Source organism: Bos indicus, chromosome 14 (genome assembly GCF_029378745.1).
Source record: "Bos indicus isolate NIAB-ARS_2022 breed Sahiwal x Tharparkar chromosome 14, NIAB-ARS_B.indTharparkar_mat_pri_1.0, whole genome shotgun sequence".
In the NCBI taxonomy this organism is placed as follows: Eukaryota; Metazoa; Chordata; class Mammalia; order Artiodactyla; family Bovidae; genus Bos; species Bos indicus.
Window position 1 is genome coordinate 73,788,458 of NC_091773.1, and position 14,317 is coordinate 73,802,774.

At 39.8% G+C, this 14,317-nt stretch overlaps 1 pseudogene; it reads left to right on the forward strand.

Moving 5' to 3' along the window:
• The first annotated feature begins 10,708 nt into the window (after window positions 1–10,708).
• On the forward strand, window positions 10,709–12,589 carry LOC109568191 (ornithine decarboxylase pseudogene; annotated as a pseudogene).
• The last annotated feature ends 1,728 nt before the right edge of the window (window positions 12,590–14,317 follow it).

Below are 14,317 nucleotides of genomic sequence, written 5' to 3' on the forward strand. Positions count from 1 at the left end.
CTGAACAACTAACACTTTGACTTTCACTTTCACTTTATCTTAGCAATGAGGTTTTAAATGCCCTGAGCAAAAAATCATGTTGTTACTGTTTTAATTTACCCAGTTCAGAAAGGTTGGGTATAAGCAAGTGGATGTTCTTTAAATAATACTTTTTAGTAACATTGTAAAATGCAAAATATGTTACCCAGTAAATATAAGTATCCCAAAGACAAACCTATGGCAAAGAAATAAGTTTGGTGGAATGAGGTGAGAAACAGACAAATGGAAAGTATTAAAATTTGTCTTCAAAGCTGTTTAAATAACATCCTGACTGTTAATGACTGATCTTGCTTTCTTACATATAATTTTTTCCCATAGCCATATGCTTTCTCTTCTGCCGAGGGATATTCTGCTCCACTGACCAATCCTCATACTCTTGTCTAGGTGTTTAATGATGGCTCATCAGCCTAGGCTCCATATTCCAGTATGCCTCATTTAAGTTATTTTTAATATTTGTGAGTTCATAGGAATATATTTTGGTTTATATTTTTGTATCTAGGTGCAGACTGGTTTAGGTACACCACTTAGAAATCTTAATTAAATACAATATTATTAGGAATCTTTATTTGTGAATTAAATTAGTTAATAGAAGCTCACTCATTCTGTGTTTCTAACTAATAGCTTTTCTTTCAGATTTTAATTTTAGGTCAAACTATATGCAGCTAAAACATTTTTAATTGTTTTTATTTTATAACCACATAATAAACATAATGCTAACTAGTTCTTAAAAATATAAGAAGTCATATGGACATTAAGACCATAAGTAGTATTTATAAGCTAATTTCAGCTTTGTGTCCAGAGAGATGTGTCTGCTGTTTGTTCCTGAAAGGAGTCAGCTGTTAATAATGATGAAACTTTCAGTTTAGAGTAGGATGCTCCAAAAGATATTTAAAATGTTGTTTGAAATAGGTTTTAAAAATCACGTTAGAATCAAGGCTACCTTTTCTTTCCTATCAGATTCTGGTGATCAGTGTAGAAATTAGGTATGTGAATTGAATGCAACACAGGGCAGCAGGTAAAGGGCATTAAATTGTATTGAATTTGAGCTCCAAGTACAAGAATTCAGTTTTATTTGCACTCAGTTTTTCTTTTAAATTAGGAAATGCTCTAAGAGAGAGAGAGTAATATAATGCATGTATCAGTACACTAATAGTGCATAGCAAGTCAATCTAAGGTAATGAAGTAAAGTTAGGCCATAGAAATCTATCAGATTGCTATAAATGTGCTATTCTTACTATGATATTTCTCTTGCTAACTCATTAGCCTACCTCTCTGTTTTCTTTTTCTATTGTATACTTGTTCAAGTGTTTTCTGTCCTGGAAAGTCTCAAGACATCAATAAGAACAAGCTTCTTTCTTTACTTCTACACTATTGTACCGGTGGTTTCAAGATTGGGAGAGTTGAAGTCCAGGCTCCCAAGGTTGTAGCAGAGAACAAGAGAAAGGTGAAGGCTCTCTAAGAAAGAGAGAAGGGGGCACAGTATCTTCCAGAGAAAATGTATCAGTTTAGATGAGAAAGAATGGGGGTTAGAAATAGGAAACAGGGGAAATTAGCTTAGGACATTTATTCACAGAGTTCCGGAGTCGGAGCAAAAGCAGTCTCAAGAGAGAGAACTAAACACGTGGTGAATCAGAGAGGGAAGACCAGGACCCCAGCAGACCTGGGGGACCGACGGCCCGGAGCCAACACACAGACAGTTGTACTTAGCTGTGTGCTCACCTGACTCACAAGCACAGTCACATGCTTGTGCAGCCATCACAGGCATCTTCATTGTGTGCCAGGTTGATGGAAATGAGTGCAAAATATCGGATTGGCCAAAAGTTTTGTTCAGATTTTTGTATAACTTCTTATGGAAAAACTATGAACTTTTTAGCCATCTCAATATCTTTTTTTTTTTTTTTACACAGAAGGCAGGAGGGCCATTTCATTCTTACAGCCTGCATCCTCAGTGCCTTTTAACCTTTGTTCCCTTTCAGTAAAACATGGAAGTCACATGCATGGGTGTGTGCTCAGTTGCTAAGTCATGTCCAATTCTTTGGGACCCCATGGACTGTGGCCACCAGGCTTCTCTGTACATGGGATTTTTCAGGGAAGAACGCTGGAGTTGGTTGCCATGTCCTCCTCCAGGGAATCTTCTGGACCCCAGGATCGAACATGCATGACTTACCTCCCCTGCCTTGGCAGGTGGGTTCTTTACCTGCTGAGACACATGGAAAGCCCAAAAGGCACATATTACCTGTCAAAGCTATTGGAAATTTCAAAATAAAAACACTAACTAAAAACAAAAAAAAAGATTGGGAGAATTGAAAATGGATATAATGCTAGACACACAAATTCTGTGTCAGAACTTACTGGGGTGCTATCAAAGTCCTTCCTTATTTCTTCATTTAGAAAATAATTTGTTCCCTTGTGTCCCACACTGTACTAATTCTGCACTAGGGCAGGGGGTGTGAACATAAGATGGGGCTCTTGTTTTCCTGCATTTCTATGCACAAAAGCTGTAGTAGTTACGGAAGTTACTTAAATTAGTTCCTTTCATCTCATTTATAACAGACTGTTAAAGCCTGATATAATGTGAAGCTAAAACCTTTTGTGGTAACTTTAAGGCAGTCACTGAGGTCTTCCTTAACAGCCTTTGTTACGAACTCACAACTTTCCTAAAGCTATGGTGCATCCTAATTTAAACTGTATGAGTCAAATTGTTAATCATGAGAAATTTCAACCATATTCTTGGCTTATTTGAGGGTTAAATCTGAGATATATAAAAAGATATTCTAAAAGTCTACCATCTCTTGGCCAGATAAACATGTCCTTTCAATTCAGTTCTGTTACTCAGTCGTGTCTGACTCTTTGCGACCCCAGGGACTGCAGCACTCCAGGCCTCCCTGTCCATCACCAACTCCCAGAGCTTGCTCAAACTCATGTCCATTGAGTCGGTGATGCCAACCAACCATCTCATCCTCTGTCGTCCCCTTCCCCTGCCTTCAATCTTTCCCGGCATCACGGTCTTTTCTAGTGAATCAGCTCTTCGCATCAAGTGGCCGAAGTATTGAAGTTTCATCTTCAACATCAGTCCTTCCAAAGAACACCCAGGACTGATCTCCTTTAGAAAGGACTGGTTGGATCTCCTTGCAGTCCAAGGGGCCATCAAGAGTCTTCTCCAACACCACAGTTCAAAAGCATCAATTCTTCGGCACTCAGCCTTCTTTATAGTCCAACTCTTACAACTTGTCCTTTAGATCTAGAGTAAACACATAACTAAAGCTCAGGCTGAGACTGTCAGGGTCAGCCAACTTGAAAGCATTCACACCTGATCTCCCCCACCACCTCACCTAGCCTCAGTTTAAGAATTTATTTTTTCACCTTCAATTTATTACCCAATCCATCAAAATCCACCCTAATTTTTAAATTCCTACCCTTTTATTAAAACTTCTCTTGTCAAGTCCAACTTTCAGTCCCATACTCTTCAGTCATGCTCTGCTATAATAGGCCCCCTGAGAAGCACTGTACCTTGCATGTTATTCCTCTTTTGGTTTCCTTGATACTCTACTGGGTTTGCCTTGTGACTCGGTTGTATGACTCTCCTATCTGACTGGTGGCCCTCAGTCTCCTAAATGAAAGGAGGCTTCTCTTTCCCAGCCCTTTAAGAAAAGGCAGTTACCCAGGCTTCTGTTAGGTATTTTCTTCTTACCTACACACTTTGTCACCAATCCCAGCTTCAGCCACCATCCTGCTGTAATTAACTCTTAAACATTTTTATCTGCAGGGGAGCTGTAGAGGTTATCTTCTTGACTCAGATGCCTAGACAATTGTCCTACCTAACCTAATTTCTCTCCTCCCTATGACATTCACCTTTTCCCCTCCTGTCACAGTTACTACTGATTAGAGCATTCACTGTCCCTCTCAAAAATCTTTCATGACTCCCTGAACTACTGTCAGTTCAGTAGAGTTCAGTTGCTCAGCCGTGTCCAACTCTGCAACCCCATGAATAGCAGCACGCCAGGCCTTCCTGTCCATCACCAACCCCCAGAGTTCACTCAAATTCACGTCCATTGAGTCAATGATGCCATCCAACCATCTCATCCTCCGTCGTCCCCTTCTCCTCCTGCCTCCAATCCCTCCCAGCATCAGAGTCTTTTCCAATGACTCAACACTTCGAATGAGGTGGCCAAAGTACTGGAGTTTCAGCTTTAGCATCATTCCTTCCAAAGAACACCCAGGACTGATCTCCTATAGAATGGACTGGTTGGATCTCCTTGCAGTCCAAGGGACTCTCAAGAGTCTTCTCCAACACCACAGTTCAAAAGCATCAATTCTTTGGCACTCAGCTTTCTTCACAGTCCAACTCTCACATCCATACATGACCACTGGAAAAACCATAGTCTTGACTAGATGGACCTTTGTTGGCAAAGTAATGTCTCTGCTTTTGAATATGCTATCTAGGTTGGTCATAACTTTCCTTCCAAGGAGTAAGCGTCTTTTAATTTCTTGGCTGCAATCACCATCTGCAGTGATTTTGGAGCCCAGAAAAATAAAGTCTGACACTGTTTCCACTGTTTCCCCATCTATTTCCCATGAAGTGATGGTACCAGATGCCATGATCTTCGTTTTCTGAATGTTGAGCTTTAAGCCAACTTTTTCACTCTCCTCTTTCACTTTCATCAAGAGGCTTTTTAGTTCGGAGTACGTCAAGGCTGTATATTGTCACGCTGCTTATTTATATGCATAGTACATCATGAGAAACACTGGGCTAGAAGAAGCACAAGCTGGAGAAGCTAGAAGAAGCACAAGCACAAGATTGCCGGGAGAAATATCAGTAACCCTACTACTGTAAGAAGTTCAAATTCTGTGTTGCAACATTTTCAATTCCCATTTCCTCCTCTTCTCTCTCTGCATGTGTACCACATATAAACCTTATGCTTTAGTTGTATCTTTGCACCAGTTAATGTCGCACACTCAACATTTCTTGGAATTGTTCACATCTACGAGTCACCTCTAAGTACCCTTCTCCATCTTTATTTGCCCAAATCTCATTGTTTGAAGTCCAGCTCATGGGCCACAAAACGTGACATGAGATAGCCTGACACACCGTCTTGGCTGGTTGGTTCTCCCCCAACAATATTAAGTACTAAATTAATTGTTTCCCTGTTTTCTTGTGCAGTAACTCTGAGATGTCAACTATGAAACAAGCTGGTCACACGTTAGTTCCGGGAAAAGAAAAAAGTTTTACACTAACTTGAAGTAAAATCTGACTAATGTTAATTTTCTTACATGCTTTGTGCTTGTTAAAGTCCCTTCAGTCATGTATGACTCTTTGTGACCCCATGGACTGTAGCCCCACCAGGCTCCTCTGTCCATGGGATTCTCCAGGCAAGGATAATGGAGTGAGTTGCCATGCCCTCCTCCAGGGAATCTTCCCAACCCAGGGATCGAACCTGAATCGCTTATGTCTCCTGCACTGGCAGGCAGGTTTCTTTACCATTAGCGCCACCTGGGAAGCCCTTTATTATATGGGAGAAGATATAAAAGTAATTTTAAGTATCATTGCTATAGAATGCATATTGTATTATAAGCACAACTAACAGCGGTTTTAAAAAATGGATCTGATTACCATTTTAGGATATGCATATAAAAACCTGAGAAAGAGTTTTTGAATCATTTTCCTAGCATATTTTTGTGATGAAAACTAACATTTCCCGGAGAAGGCAATGGCACCCCACTCCAGTACTCTTGCCTGGAAAATCCCATGGACAGAGGAGCCTGGTGGGCTGCAGTCCATGAGATCACTAAGAGTTGGACATGACTGAGCGACTTCACTTTCAATTTTCACTTTCCTGCATTGGAGAAGGAAATGGCAACCCACTCCAGTGTTCTTGCCTGGAGAATCCCAGGGATGGGGGAGCCTGGTGGGCTGCTGTCTGTGGGATCGCACAGAGTCGGACACGACTTAGCTGCTGCTGGTGCTGCTGCTAAATCGCTTCAGTTAGCACCCTTTAATTACTTGTTTCTCTCCTCTAATTGGTTGCATCTTTGAAGGCTGAGAGTCATTTCTATATGTCCAGATGCAGAAGAGTCTGAACCCATTAATGAATAATAAATGAAAACCCATAGAACTTCCAAGGTCTAGGTTAAGAGTACTTTGTCATGCAATTAGTACTTCAAAAGGCATGAGAAATTATGTCACATCTTGAATATTACAGCTCAAGTGACTAACAAGTTATAACAAGAGTATTTTACTCAAATCACAGTTATTTACCCTCTGCTCCTTTGCTTCTGTGTGAAATTCACTATTTTTGGTTTATATCTTTCTTTTTTCCTGTCTTTTACTTATCATTCCTCCTCCACACTGCTGTTCCTTTTATGGAAGTAAATTATTGTTAAATGTTTGTTGAATAAAGTTGAGGTTTCCTGGACTAAATGTTAACAACATGCTTATATTAACAACTTTTTCTGAGAAGAAAAATCTTTCTGGATTGCTTTGACTTCTAAGGGCTTTATTAATTAGACAATGTTAATTAAAACATACTTAACATGAAATATAGAAAGCAAAATTTTTTAAGAGAATATAAATTTGATTTTACCACCATATTTTCTCTCTCCATTTTCCAACTTAAATAGGAAAATTTGTGTGAGGCAGCAATTGGCTTTATAATTGACTTTTCAAATTCTAACATCATTTTTGATTAAACATAAGGTATAATCTGCTGGAAATTCAATAATTCAAGAGTCTAATAATCATTTTTGGTATCTATGTTTTAGATTAAATACTGAAAAATAGTGTTGATAAAGGTATAAGTTACCTTAAATAAATGGAACTGTGAGGATTATCTAAAATACAAATACCATTTTGACCCAAGAGTTATTTGTGAAAGTGAAAGTGAAGTCACTCAGTCATGTCCGACTCTTTGCGACCCCATGGACTGTAGCCCACCAGGCTCCTCTGTCCATGGGATTCTCCAGGCAAGAATGCTGGAGTGGGTTGCCATTTCCTTCTCCAGGGGATCTTCCCGACCCAGGGATTGAACCCAGCTGTCCCGCATTGCAGGCAGACGCAGGCAGATGCTTTAACCTTGGAGCCACCAGGGAAGTACTATTTGTGGCCACATATAAATATAAAAATGAATTTTATCTATCATTAAACATTTAATTATCTACATATAGACAAATTTTTATGCAGTAAAAACTATATTATACTGCCAGATTTATACAGTTCTGTGCACCAATTTATAATGTTAAGAATTAGAGATATGTATGTTAGAGTTTCAGAAGTCTTCTAAAATTTATTTCGGCTATAGTAAATATCAATATAACACTTGTTCCTTTTTCTTTCTAATGAAATGTAAGGACTGTTGTAGCATAAGCCCTAAAATTGTCTTGAACATGGATGTCTGCAGTAAATCCAATAGGTAGCATACACATTAGACTTCTAATGAACGAAAACATGGAAGTGATCAAATGAGCAAAGTGAGTTCACACTTAATGATCAGTATCTACAAAAGAGACTTTAAATGTTTCATTCATTCAACAAATGCAATTGAACACCTAACGTGCACTGGGCCAAGTGATAAGCACTAGGAATCCAACAGTGCGCAAGCTAGACAGCGTTTCCTGTGCTCCTGTCGTTTACAAATGCAAATTTTATGAAGTGAGTGTATGAAAGGAGGATGTCCATGGGAGTAAGGACACATACTACCTGGCCTGAGGGCTTAGCAATTTTTTTTTTAAGTATAAGATTTAATTTTCTTAGAATCATTAGTTAATCAAATAACAACACTTCTAGAGCTAATGTTGGGTAAGCAGTCTATGCTTTGGGGGAGGTGAAGAGAATCTTCTGCAAAATGCTTTCCCCAGTGGTTTTAGTCAAGAGCACAAATATCATTCAACAGTAAAAAATCAATTGAAGGCCTGCTAAGTGCAAGAGAATAAGAAGACAGAGTCATGTCTTAGCTCTTGAGGAGCTTCCAGTCTAGGAAAAAGATGGCTGTTAAAGAATAACAAAATTTGATAGGTGTCTTAAGAGTTGGAGCTAGGGGAAATATAATCAAGGAGTAAAGCCAGTCAGCCATTGGCTGAAGGTTTCCAAGAGATTTTTAGGTACGTCAGTAGCTATGACTTTGGTATCTTTGGGGTTCTACGAGTGTCTCAATTTTGCTCCTCTTTGTCTCATATACAGTGTGTTCCTTCATGTGACTTTGGTATTGAAATGCTCCCCAACACACACACCCTCAAATGTTGAGTGGCCTAAAAGACTTGGTGACAGATAAGATCAGTTCTAAAGTTCTAAACATAAAGACTCTTTTACCTTTGTTGCAATTTTTCTCAAAATTGTCTTTTCTCCCTTCTTATTGAAGTAGAAAATCCAAAAGCAAGAATTTAGGTACAGGCCTAGGAAAGAGGAGTCAAATAGGCCTCTTTTGCTTTCTTTTCATTTAGGCTTTTAGGCCAACAGCACAAAAGGAGTCCTTGTAGAACTCTATGACTCAGCTTTGCCCACTAGGGCTCTGGGATAAAAAGAGATTTATTGTAAAGAATGCATGTGTGTGCTTAGACTTTTCCACTAGTCCCCGAGGAATAAGAAGGTGGATGACTTTTCAGGGACTTGAGGGTCCCTCCAAAACCTCTTTTTATCAAAGATCTAACAGAAAACAACAGTATGCTGCTTCCTTCAAGAAATATACCCAAATAACTTGAAATAATTTTGTTGCTCCACATTCATCCCCTTTTTTCCACTTTAGGGAGGAGAATAATATCATAGAATATTGATTAAGCTGCTTTTTTCAAGAGTCAACGTTTTCCAAGGAACTACAATTCATACAATTTTCTCTCCTCTTTTGCAGGACAGGGCAAGGGGTGTGGAGGCACTTTGGGGCTGTCCTCTCCCCCTCCTCCCTCTCCTAGGTTTGGAGCACAAGAAGTTAACTTCAGCAATACATAGGAGAGCTAACGGAGGTCTCTTGTTTGGCATTCTTTCCATTTCCACTAGTGCCCACTGGCATATTAGGATTCCCTTTGCAACATTAAAAGTGAGAGAGCAATCCTTGGAGCCTGCTTTCACCTGAGGTTATTTAGGCCTAACAAGCTAAAGAAATAGAGACTTTTCATGTGTTCAGCCCAATTTATTGTACTAGAGCTCTGTACTCTGCTTCTAAGCCAAATTCCCAGCTAATATACTTTTTTAAAAAACTATTTGGTTATTTTTGCCCTTGAAATCTGCTTTATAAGAAGATACCTCTCAGAAGTATGAGGGAAGGAGTTAATTGATTGAACTAAGTTCAGAGGTACCCCTGAACTTAATGATCAGTATCTACAAAAGATACTGACTATAGCACCCCAATCCCATTCAAATTTCTAAACAATGTAAGCATGAATAATTGATTTAAAAGTGAAAATGTGGGAATTCCCTGGTGGTCCAGTGGCTAAGACTCTGTGCTTCCAACGCAGAAGGCCTAGGCTTGATCCTTCACTGGGAAACTAGATCCCGCACGCTGCAATGGAGAGTTCTCATTGCTGCAATTGAAGTTCCTGTGCACCACAACCAAGATGTGAGGCAGCTAAATAATTAAATGCTCTTTTTGTTTGCAGTATTTTACTGATACTGATCCCAGTAAAGGCCTCTCAAAGGCAGAATTATACAGAGCAGTAAAATTTTTACAAAATCTTGATAATGAACTTAAGACTCCCCATACCGAACAGATGAGACCTGTGCCACTACCCACAACTGTTCATGAGCTTCTCTGTCTGCCTTGCTAGGCTTAGAATTAAAGAACTATTACCCATTAAGTTAGATGCAAATGATCTGAATACCAGTAATAAAATGTATATGGCTGAGTCATACTGCAACCATATGATTGATATTGTACAATGAATAAAACCACCAATTGCTATAACATGCCAGGGTTTCCCAAAACAAACGCTAGAGATTGTCCATGGCACGTATGTTTAGAAATAGTTATCTGTTTCCTGCAAGAGCATCCTGTAAATTCTGACTTTTGTATACTGAGTCTCAGAGGATTCAACCTGTATGGTTTTGTTTGCAGCTCCTAGCAATCCTATGAGAAGAGTAGGAAGCCACGGCTATTCCTTTAGTAAAGCTGCCATGCTCAGCTCGCTGCTCTTCTCATTTATCATTTCTAGTCTGAAACTCCAATAGTTTGGCTACCTAATGCAAAGAACTGACTCATTGGAAAAGACCATGATGTTGGGAAAGTTTGAAGGCAGGAGGAGAAGGGGACACCAGAGGATGAGATGACTGGATGGCATCACTGACTCGATGGACATGTTTGAGTAAACTCCAGAAGGCAATGAACAGGGAGGCCTGGCGTGCTGCAGTCCATGGGGTCGCAAGGAGTGGGACATGACTGACTGAACTGAACGAACTGAGTCTGGAAATGCATATTAAATTTTATAGTAATTTGAAAGTGAAACAAAAATACTAGTTTTAGAAAATAGACCACACAGGTCACTTCCGCCTCAGCCTCCGCCGCCGCCGCTCCCTGCCAACGCTCCGGCGCCACCTCGGGCCGGCGGTCCTCCGCGGGAGGGAGCGAGGCGGCGGGCGGCCGGGCTAGCGGCTGACGGGGGCGGCGGGGCGGCCGGCGCGTTGTCTCCATGGGTTTGGCCCGCGCGCCCCTGCCCCTGCGCTCTGAGGTGGACAGCAGATTGTGTGTTTATCGAACATTTTCACTGCTGCGCAGAGAGCACACGCATCTTCGGTAGACTTGGAATTCCTGGAGAATTGCCTTTGTGAAAAGTTGACATAATCCCTTTAAATTCCATCTCTTTTACGTTTCCTATTTTGTTGTGTCTCAAAAAGACATCAAGAAACCATGAACAGCTTTAGTAATGAAGAGTTTGACTGCTATTTCTTGGATGAGGGCTTTACTGCCAAGAACATTCTAGACCAAAAAATTAATGAAGTTTCTTCTGATGATAAGGATGCCTTCTATGTTGCGGACCTGGAATACATTCTGAAGAAACATCTGAGATGGTTGAAAGCTCTTCCTCTGGTCACCCCCTTTTATGCAGTCAAATGCAATGATAGCAGAACCGTAGTGAAGACACTCGCTGCCATTGGGACAGGATTTGACTGTGTCAGCAAGACTGAAATACAATTGGTGCAGAGTCTCGGGGTGCCCCCAGAGAAGATTATCTATGCAAATCCATGTAAACAAGTGTCTCAGATTAAGTATGCTGCCAATAACAGAGTCCAGATGATGACTTTTGATAGTGAAGTTGAGCTGATGAAAGTTGCCAGGGCACATCCAAAGGCCAAGTTGGTTTTGCGGATCACCACTGATGATTCCAAAGCAGTCTGTCGCTTCAGTGTTAAATTTGGTGCCACTCTCAAAAAAAAAAAAAAAAAAAAAAAAGCTCTTTCGCCCTTTTGGAACGGGCGAAAGAGCTAGGTATTGATGTCATTGGTGTCAGCTTCCACGTGGGAAGTGGCTGTACTGATCCTGAGACCTTTGTGCAGGCCATCTCTGATGCCCGCTGTGTCTTTGACATGGGCGCTGAGGTTGGTTTCAACATGTATCTGCTTGAAATTGGTGGTGGCTTTCCTGGATCCGAGGATGTAAAGCTTAAATTTGAAGAGATCACCAATGTAATCAACCCAGCACTGGACAAGTATTTTCCATCAGACTCTGGAGCGAGAATCATAGCTGAGCCTGGCAGATACTATGTTGCATCAGCTTTCACGCTCGCAGTTAATATCATTGCCAAAAAACTTGTATTAAAGGAACAGACAGGTTCTGATGACGAAGAGGAGTCAAGTGAATGGACATTTATGTATTACGTGAACGATGGAGTATATGGGTCATTCAACTGTATCCTTTACGATCATGCACACGTGAAGCCTCTTCTGCAGAAGAGACCCAAATCAGATGAGAAGTATTATTCATCCCGCATCTGGGGACCGACCTGTGACGGCCTGGACCGCATTGTTGAGCGCTGTAACCTGCCCGAGATGCATGTGGGTGATTGGATGCTCTTTGAGAACATGGGTGATTACACTGTTGCTGCTGCTTCTACCTTCAATGGATTCCAGAGACCCACCATCTACTATGTGATGTCAGGGCCAACATGGCAACTGATGCAGCAGATCCGGACCCAGGAATTCCGCCCAGAGTGGAGGAGCCAGACGTCGGTCCCCTGCCCATGTCCTGTGCCCAGGAGAGCGGCACTCGGCAGCCTGCGCTTCCACGTATATTAACATGTAGATGCCACTCTTGTAGTTGTTAACTGCGGGTATAGCTTGATTTAAGGGTTTGGGGGTACCATTTAATTACTGCTAGTTCTGAGATGTCTATGTGAATAGGGTTGGCACAGGTGCACCAATATGGAAGACTGGGAGATGGGGTCACACTTATCTGTGTTCCTATGGAAACTATTTGAATATTTGTTTTGTATGGATTTTTATTCACTTTTCAAACATGCTACTAAAGGCTTCAACTGCTGAGCGAGCATCTGTGGCTTGTGTATCAGCAGGATGGGCCAGAAGCTTAGTGTTGTGACCGGTTTTAACAAAAAGGAATAAAGGATCTTGACATAACTTGGCAAAAAAAAAAAAAAAAGAAAGAAAGAAAATAGACCACACAAACTAAAGCTAAAACCTGTGGATATTGAGGCTTTGATAAGGATTAGGGAATACAGTGAGGAGGTGTTGTATTTATTCAAAAAGGGCATGGATTTTAGATAGCTGATAACAGTTCTACTTTTTCCTAGATCTCACCCACTGGCATGGCCTTCTAAACTATACATCCCCTTGCTGAATTTATCTCTTATCTTCTAACTGGTATTTTCATTTGCTTGCTGAACAACTCTCTGGGTGTGGGGGATGCCAGCTTGATTCAGATTATCTTAAGGTATGAATGGAGCTGGGGTTGAGGGGTTGAGGTTGACAGGTTGAGGTTCTTTGGCAACATCTGGAGATAAGTAAGCTAAAGAAGGCAATTTATATAGGCAGCAAAGCATAGGGCCTACATCAAATGTGATACACTAAAACTAGTTTATTCTTTATAATACATTTCCTCTATTTGTGACAAGTATTTTGAATTGTTTTTAATTCTGGTATTTTTTTTTCTTTAACTATCCCCAAAAGTCATGTAAATAAATCATGAGGCTAAAAACAGAAAACTTCAAATAAGCACAATTTACCAGCTGATTGATCCACAATGGCCAGTAGCCCTCCCATTGATGAAATATCTATATAGACATTACCAAAACATGACATGAGGTTATCTGGTATTATACTAAAATGTAAATAGTTTAAAAATAATTGCAAAGCAGGTGCAAAAGCAAACAGTGTAACTGATAGTTTACAACCAAAATAATGATCATCCCCTAATTTTTAGGTAACTGGTGTTTCAAAAATTAATTAGCAAAAAAACTGAATGTGGAAACAAGAACTCCTGTTTAAGACAAAAAAATCATATAGACCTTTCTATGAGGTTTTAGCAATCCTTAAAAACTTATGATCATAACTCCTACTGGCTTCAATAAACAACACCTTTGTGTAAACTCAGCTGGGAGGTACATCTTCCAAGGTTACTTTCAAGAAAATATGTATTTGCACAATAAAGTTTTTCTTTAGTATTTGTCTATGCTTGCCCTTATTTTCATTTAATTATGCATCATAATAGCAATCACTGTTTCACCCAGTGAAACATTTTTTTCAATTTGTCTCAGAATATGAGAGTTTTTATTTTTTATTTTTGCAAGTATAAAATTTATTTCATTTGACAAAATTTCAATGTGATCAATCAAAATATTTTAAAATTTCACATATAACTTAAAGCAAATGTTTTTGTCTTTCTAATAGTTACCTTCCCATATCTTGGTGGATAATTATTAATAATGTCTCTGGCCAGTGGTGATGTCACTGTGAATCAGGTGAAGGGCTAGCCACTGCAAAGGACTGATAAATAAGCTCTTAGGAGCTTTAGACTAGCTTGAACTTTTCAATTAAAACTAAAAACAAGATTGTAAGATTTTGTTTCAGTTGTAAGGCTTTTAATTTCAAATAAATAAAAAAGGCCTGTTTTTGTCATCTTAGTTTTCTGTCTTTTAGGAGCAAATACCTGATAGTAATGCACTTTGTATGGCTTTTCTCCCTTCCTTTTTTTTTCCTTTTTCATTATTTTTCATTATTTTTTTAATTTTTAATATAAATTTATTTTAATTGGAGGCTAATTACAATATTGTATTGGTTTTGCCATACATCAACATGAATCCACCACGGGTGTACACATCCTGAACCCCCCTCCCACCTCCCTCCCCA